Raw genomic sequence first — 7,638 nt, 5'->3', positions numbered from 1 at the left:
GTAGCATACTTCAAAAAAATCAGGGATTTGTAACTTTGATATCAATTGATTATCCATATTAAGTAACTTCCACTTTTATGGTTGCAGCACAGATGTTTTTTGCAGATTGCATTAGTTAATTTAGATAGATTCGCTCATTTTTAATTCACAGTGCTGTATGGGAGTGGGCTTAGCCCTGTTGTCGGATTTTCAATTCCAGTGGTTAAAGTGACTTGCAAGATTCGTGATTTCATGTTTTTGAGTCTCAGCAGAGCTATTTCAATGTAAGAACTGATATGTGTAGAATCTTATTTAACACTTAATTAGTCTAACTGATGTTGCGAAACATTTAGATGCATACAAATATTTAAGTACTTCAGACTCAATTACATTCGCAATGCTTCATGGGAATGTGTGATCACAATTTTCATTTCCATGGAAACAGCTACTCTGTATAAGGTCAAACAAATCTCACTCACTGTTTTTAAAAACAGAAGATGAAGAACTTTATTTCCTATGATGCCTATGATAATACAACTAAAAGTACCTTCACTTATAGTATATATTGAATGCGTTTTGTTAATCTATTATGAATAATATAAATGAATCCAAACCAAAACGTTGCACTACATCCCAGCGGGCACCTCGATGTCAATTTGATGTCAAATTTCAGACAAGATTTGATCAAGATGGTGCACCACATCATTTCAAATTCAAATCATACATTAAATTCTTCAAGGTTTTTAATGAGGTGAAAATATGAGGTTTATCCCATACTGAAATTGGTTAATGTAAGTATAGCCCAATATGTTTGACATTGAAATGACGTCAAATCAACGTTGCATTATAGGCATTCATTTGATGTTGTATTGACATCATATTGACATCAATGTAAATCCAGTTGAAATAGCATTTTTCTTCTAACTGGCCCCTCAAAATGCATATTTGTCACATCTTTTGAAGCAGTTGTTGGATTTGTACATGAAAGTGGACTGCTGTAACTTCTGTGGTAAAAACCACTTTTTTTAAAAGTATGTAAATACTCATGCTGAAATAAAAGGAAACAGTGATTGTTAAATTTTACAAGAAAATATACTGATTTGCCAATAATACATTCAGATGTAATTACAATTTAAAATATTAAAAACAAAAGCAGCATTTTTGCTGTAACCCCACATAAAGTATTATGTATCCTTATTTTTGTTATTTATAGTGATATTATATTACTGTAAAATTAGAAAAACATTGCTGTAATTGAAAATACTCATAAAATTGTAATACCTTATAATGTATGTACCATTTTTACAGTATTACAACTTCATGTTCATTTTAGTCAAAAAACTCTTATAACTTTTTTATTATTTTTTATAAATTTTTATTTTTCCTTAATTTTTATTAATAATCATTAATTAATCATTAATTTTATTATGAAAAATGTTGGGCCTACAATGCCCATTTATTATCTGTCTTATGTATTTCTTAATACCACCTGTAGACGGCGCCATGGCCTATTTCACATTTCCGGGTTTCTCAGCAGCTGAAGTTAGTGAATGGACTACAACAATTAATTTATTTTTTGTGTGAAATTTGATGCAAATGTAGTATAACATATTATTTTATATATACACGTAAAAATATAAAATTTATAAAAATATTTGGAGGATTTACTACGTTGACCGTTGAAACGTACGTCATCACGTCTTGCGTAGAGGCCAGTGTTTGCTATGCGGTCGAAGCATTGGAGAAGGTTGTCGCTTTTTATCAGGTGAGTAATAAACATCTCATGGAATAAAAAATACGTTATATTGGGTAACTTTGAAAACCTAGAAGATTGTGTTTTGATGAAATATATGACTTGGCGATATATTAGAATCTGGTGAATTGAAATATCCCGCCAGAAGTACCGTGAAGATTTCTGAGGTAATGTTAATGTGCGATCCATTAAGCGTGTAACGTTGAGTTAACGATTTAGAAATGTCAGTGAGTAATGTTAGTTTTGCAATTAATATTCGGATAAAATAAAAATGCCCTCATTTGAATCTCTTTACCGATGCTATGCGACAAAGCGAAACATACCCATAATTATAATTCATAATTTGATACACACTGATGAAGTGTTCTAAAATGTCCTGGTAGAAGGTCCACTGTGTCAAGCAGGACCGGTCCACTGTGTCAAGCAGAACCAGCCCACACTACTAAAGGTACCAAAAGCTGGTTCAATGACCATTTGTGTTACTGTGCTCAAAGGAAAACTTCTCAGCTGTTCTGGTCACTTAGTTGTATTGTTCAACAATCTTAACAATCATTGAATACTGATATGGTTGTCTTTTTTTTCAGAATTCTTACAAACAAATTGATGTCAACAATGAATATGGATGGCTCAGGGCTGAAGAAGGCCTTTGGAAAACACGGCTATGTCGTGTTATAATAGGTACTACATTACTTTTCTTGTATGATTAGAGGATGTAGTGTCTATCAACATATGCTACATTTTAAGTAAATTAAACATGTAATGCTTCAATTACAATCTTGTCTTAGTAAACTGACACATTTAAAACATTTAACAACTCTTAAATATTTGCAAGTAGTGCACATTTCTAAATTTAACAGATACTTATTTAAACCTGGGAACATCTTAGTGTTAATAAACATTTAAGAGCAGCAACTTGCATTAACTTCTATGTACAAGTGATGGTTGCTGAAAAATGTTAGGTATATTTTAATGTCTTAAAAGGTGTGCTAATTGTGGTTTCATCTTCATTTAGGTGCACTACAGCAGTCCAAACCTTCATTATCAGAGGCTGAAATAAAAAAATACAGCTAAAAAATCTCCGGTCTGCTCCCGATAGATGTGGGGGTATGGGACGACAATAGGGGAAATCTGCGATTGATGTGTGTTCAGATTCTGAATAAGTAGGCCTTAAGCCAATTGTTTATCAAAATTATTTTTGTTCATTTGGGATATGATCTGGGAAAACCCATCACATGGTGAAATAAAAAATACTGGTTTTAGTATCATATGAAAGCTATTAAGCCCTTTCCAAAACTGTTTTTATTTAATTTACAAATTGTTTTTATGGAGTGGGTGGTCTAGTGGGTTAAACCACTGAACTGGTAAATCAAAAGGTTGCTGGTTCTATCCTAGTAGCCACCACCAGTGTGTTGCTCAAGGGGGATTGTCCCTGTAATAAGTGCACTGTAAGTCGCTTTGGATAAAAGCATCTGCTAAATAACTACACGTAAATGTAAATGTTTTTAACAAATGGAAAGGGCTTGAGAGCTTTCATATGATATCAAAACCTGTAATATGTACAATTTTGTCATGTGATGGCTTTTTCCAGATCACTTAATATTTATATATTAATTTAAATGTTAATATTTAATTTAAATGTAATTCAAGGAGGATTTTATATTTATTAGTGGTTTAAGAACATTTTAAATTTCTGGAATTGTAGCTGATTGTATTTAATAAAACATGTCTTACATTAAGTACTGTTGTTTCATTATTTATTGGTCTAGAATAGGACATCAATTTGTTAAAAAATGTAAAAGAAATTGCTAATCAAATTAACGTCAAAATTTGATGTCAATTAGATGTCTATTTAACATCAAATGCCCACTGGGAAGTTAAATCCCAGTGGGCATTTGATGTTAAATAGACATCAAATTGACGTCAAACATCGGCATCAAAGAATTGGTCAAAAATGCAAATCAAATCGATGTCAAAATTTGACATCAAATTGACATCAAATTTTGACGTTAATTTGATTAGCAATTTCTTTTACATTTTTTAACAAATTGATGTCCTATTCTAGACCAATAAATAATGAAACAACAGTACTTAATGTAAGACATGTTTTATTAAATACAATCAGCTACAATTCCAGAAATTTAAAATGTTCTTAAACCACTAATAAATATAAAATCCTCCTTGAATTACATTTAAATTAAATATTAACATTTAAATTAATATATAAATATTAAGTGATCTGGAAAAAGCCATCACATGACAAAATTGTACATATTACAGGTTTTGATATCATATGAAAGCTCTCAAGCCCTTTCCATTTGTTAAAAACATTTACATTTACGTGTAGTTATTTAGCAGATGCTTTTATCCAAAGCGACTTACAGTGCACTTATTACAGGGACAATCCCCCTTGAGCAACACACTGGTGGTGGCTACTAGGATAGAACCAGCAACCTTTTGATTTACCAGTTCAGTGGTTTAACCCACTAGACCACCCACTCCATAAAAACAATTTGTAAATTAAATAAAAACAGTTTTGGAAAGGGCTTAATAGCTTTCATATGATACTAAAACCAGTATTTTTTATTTCACCATGTGATGGGTTTTCCCAGATCATATCCCAAATGAACAAAAATAATTTTGATAAACAATTGGCTTAAGGCCTACTTATTCAGAATCTGAACACACATCAATCGCAGATTTCCCCTTTTGTCGTCCCATACCCCCACATCTATCGGGAGCAGACCGGAGATTTTTTAGCTGTATTTTTTTATTTCAGCCTCTGATAATGAAGGTTTGGACTGCTGTAGTGCACCTAAATGAAGATGAAACCACAATTAGCACACCTTTTAAGACATTAAAATATACCTAACATTTTTCAGCAACCATCACTTGTACATAGAAGTTAATGCAAGTTGCTGCTCTTAAATGTTTATTAACACTAAGATGTTCCCAGGTTTAAATAAGTATCTGTTAAATTTAGAAATGTGCACTACTTGCAAATATTTAAGAGTTGTTAAATGTTTTAAATGTGTCAGTTTACTAAGACAAGATTGTAATTGAAGCATTACATGTTTAATTTACTTAAAATGTAGCATATGTTGATAGACACTACATCCTCTAATCATACAAGAAAAGTAATGTAGTACCTATTATAACACGACATAGCCGTGTTTTCCAAAGGCCTTCTTCAGCCCTGAGCCATCCATATTCATTGTTGACATCAATTTGTTTGTAAGAATTCTGAAAAAAAAGACAACCATATCAGTATTCAATGATTGTTAAGATTGTTGAACAATACAACTAAGTGACCAGAACAGCTGAGAAGTTTTCCTTTGAGCACAGTAACACAAATGGTCATTGAACCAGCTTTTGGTACCTTTAGTAGTGTGGGCTGGTCCTGCTTGACACAGTGGACCGGTCCTGCTTGACACAGTGGACCTTCTACCAGGACATTTTAGAACACTTCATCAGTGTGTATCAAATTATGAATTATAATTATGGGTATGTTTCGCTTTGTCGCATAGCATCGGTAAAGAGATTCAAATGAGGGCATTTTTATTTTATCCGAATATTAATTGCAAAACTAACATTACTCACTGACATTTCTAAATCGTTAACTCAACGTTACACGCTTAATGGATCGCACATTAACATTACCTCAGAAATCTTCACGGTACTTCTGGCGGGATATTTCAATTCACCAGATTCTAATATATCGCCAAGTCATATATTTCATCAAAACACAATCTTCTAGGTTTTCAAAGTTACCCAATATAACGTATTTTTTATTCCATGAGATGTTTATTACTCACCTGATAAAAAGCGACAACCTTCTCCAATGCTTCGACCGCATAGCAAACACTGGCCTCTACGCAAGACGTGATGACGTACGTTTCAACGGTCAACGTAGTAAATCCTCCAAATATTTTTATAAATTTTATATTTTTACGTGTATGTATAAAATAATATGTTATACTACATTTGCATCAAATTTCACACAAAAAATAAATTAATTGTTGTAGTCCATTCACTAACTTCAGCTGCTGAGAAACCCGGAAATGTGAAATAGGCCATGGCGCCGTCTACAGGTGGTATTAAGAAATACATAAGACAGATAATAAATGGGCATTGTAGGCCCAACATTTTTCATAATAAAATTAATGATTAATTAATGATTATTAATAAAAATTAAGGAAAAATAAAAATTTATAAAAAATAATAAAAAAGTTATAAGAGTTTTTTGACTAAAATGAACATGAAGTTGTAATACTGTAAAAATGGTACATACATTATAAGGTATTACAATTTTATGAGTATTTTCAATTACAGCAATGTTTTTCTAATTTTACAGTAATATAATATCACTATAAATAACAAAAATAAGGATACATAATACTTTATGTGGGGTTACAGCAAAAATGCTGCTTTTGTTTTTAATATTTTAAATTGTAATTACATCTGAATGTATTATTGGCAAATCAGTATATTTTCTTGTAAAATTTAACAATCACTGTTTCCTTTTATTTCAGCATGAGTATTTACATACTTTTAAAAAAAGTGTTTTTTACCACAGAAGTTACAGCAGTCCACTTTCATGTACAAATCCAACAACTGCTTCAAAAGATGTGACAAATAGATGCATTTTGAGGGGCCAGTTAGAAGAAAAATGCTATTTCAACTGGATTTACATTGATGTCAATATGATGTCAATACAACATCAAATGAATGCCTATAATGCAACGTTGATTTGACGTCATTTCAATGTCAAACATATTGGGCTATACTTACATTAACCAATTTCAGTATGGGATAAACCTCATATTTTCACCTCATTAAAAACCTTGAAGAATTTAATGTATGATTTGAATTTGAAATGATGTGGTGCACCATCTTGATCAAATCTTGTCTGAAATTTGACATCAAATTGACATCGAGGTGCCCGCTGGGTTCTAGACTGCAGCATACATCACGAAATGATATGTGACAATGCTCCTGTGAGTGTATATTTACATTCAGCCCAAGTATTTATACACATGGTTGTGCTATAACTAATTATGGATTCACCGGCCCCCATTTCTCTCGGTCTACTGGCTTTGCAGAGAGGACGTTTTTCTTTTGAAATGCATCAAATTGGTTTCCAGCTGCTCTGCCTTGACGCACATTCTGCATGCAACAAACAGCCAGCAGGAAGAACTGCGTGTGTGTCAGGAAGACCAGGGGGAGAGCGGGGCGATTGCAGACTGCCGTGCTCAAATATTTTTAAGACAATGGAGAGGCTAAGAAATATGTCAAATAAAACTCGGGAAGGGACAGGAATGTCTGTGAAGTTTTAATATGAAGGTCCATATTTGGAAAAGAAAGTCAAGATTGAATTAATTCCGAAAGTGGACAAAGGATTGAACTGGCAGCAGATGCCCCACACTTTCTGTAAAGTGCTCGACTTGAAAGAGAAGACACAAAAGATTATCGTTTTCTCTTCTCATTCAATATAAACACCAATAGGTGCTTAAAATATAGACATTTTCCCAAACAGCTGAAATCACATACAGGTATATAACATTAAGATTCTTTTTTCAAACTAAAGACTTTACCTGCTTTTTCATTACTTAAAGGAACAGTTTACCCAAAAATTAAAACTCTGGCTCGTAATCATTTACTCACCCTCAAGTTCTTCAAGTTTGTTTGTTCTGATAAACACAGAGAAAGATATTTGAAGGAATGCTTGTAAACAAACAGTTCTTGGCCACCATCGACTAGTTGGAAATATAACTTTGTAAATTTATTTGTTCTGTTGAACACAAAGAATGTAGGAAACCACTCAGTTCTGGGGCACTTTTTCTTACTATTGTAATTTTTCTTATGGTGGCCAAGAACTGTTTGTTTACAAGCATTCTTCCAAATATCGC

The 7,638-nt window shown here is 32.5% G+C and overlaps 2 long non-coding RNA genes across 3 annotated transcripts; one reads left to right on the top strand and one right to left on the bottom strand.

Moving 5' to 3' along the window:
- Positions 1–1,687: 1,687 nt before the first annotated feature.
- Positions 1,688–3,468, top strand: LOC130427770 (uncharacterized). 2 transcript variants are annotated; one of them, XR_008907350.1, is made up of 3 exons: positions 1,688–1,744; positions 2,317–2,410; positions 2,745–3,468. It is a non-coding gene; the product is annotated as an uncharacterized LOC130427770 (long non-coding RNA). The 2 variants fall into 2 exon arrangements; XR_008907351.1 differs by having other exon boundaries at positions 1,701–2,180.
- Positions 3,469–3,820: 352 nt separating this feature from the next.
- On the bottom strand, positions 3,821–5,837 carry LOC130427740 (uncharacterized). The gene is made up of 3 exons (XR_008907343.1): positions 5,545–5,837; positions 4,879–4,972; positions 3,821–4,544 (listed from the first exon to the last, which is right to left on the bottom strand). It is a non-coding gene; the product is annotated as an uncharacterized LOC130427740 (long non-coding RNA).
- Between the last annotated feature and the right edge of the window lie 1,801 nt (positions 5,838–7,638).

The sequence above is a fragment of the Triplophysa dalaica genome, chromosome 8, assembly GCF_015846415.1.
Source record: "Triplophysa dalaica isolate WHDGS20190420 chromosome 8, ASM1584641v1, whole genome shotgun sequence".
Taxonomy (NCBI): Eukaryota; Metazoa; Chordata; class Actinopteri; order Cypriniformes; family Nemacheilidae; genus Triplophysa; species Triplophysa dalaica.
The sequence above is the reverse complement of the archived record's forward strand: the minus strand, read 5'-3'. Positions and strand labels throughout refer to the sequence as shown.